We start from the raw sequence: 751 nt of genomic DNA, 5'->3' as shown, positions 1-751 counted from the left end.
AAAGATGTAATGAAACTCAATTGTTTCTACCAATTCAGCACATTACTCCAGTTGGGAATTTTATGCCTTACCCTGAGGAGGCAGGAAGAGGTATAAAATACTGATTCCATAATCATATGAAAATTCAAGTTACTTTTAGGGTGGAATCTTTTCTATCCACAACCAGAGTGAAGACACAAGCATTCTAAAGCAATACTTGCAGAAAACTAAAAAACATATACAAGTCAAACAATTAAAAACTATCAAATTATTTAGTACCTTAACAATACTAACCATGATTTTTAATACTGTGTGAACCAGCTTGAGTAGAACAGTTGTCCATCATTCCAAGACCCTTACAGGAAAAAACAGTTCAGCATTTGTACATATTGTTAGATCGAATTTTGCAAATTTGGAATAGAATCCATAAACCAGCCATTAATGTCAGAACTACAATAATTACACTGATGAAGTTTCTCATGACCACGTCTAAATTTGGAATCCATGGGGTTATGCAATTAAATATATCTTCCCATTGATATTTTTTTGTATTTCGTGAAAGATTTCGTGAAAGATTTCTTTCTGATCAGTCTGTATTCTCAGAGCCTGATCTATGTATATAAGGCAACTGCTGTTGATAACTGTGCCAAAAGCAAATCCAAAGCCATTTGTTTTTGTTTAATTACCTTTGAAAGGTTGGTAATTCTTTTTGCAAGGCACTGATTGTATTACCAAGCTTTGCTGATTTGTGGAGATTTGGGTTGTCTTTCTT

This window comes from Corvus brachyrhynchos, unplaced genomic scaffold, assembly GCF_000691975.1.
Source record: "Corvus brachyrhynchos isolate BGI_N302 unplaced genomic scaffold, ASM69197v1 scaffold408, whole genome shotgun sequence".
Taxonomy (NCBI): Eukaryota; Metazoa; Chordata; class Aves; order Passeriformes; family Corvidae; genus Corvus; species Corvus brachyrhynchos.
This window is presented reverse-complemented; position numbering follows the sequence as displayed.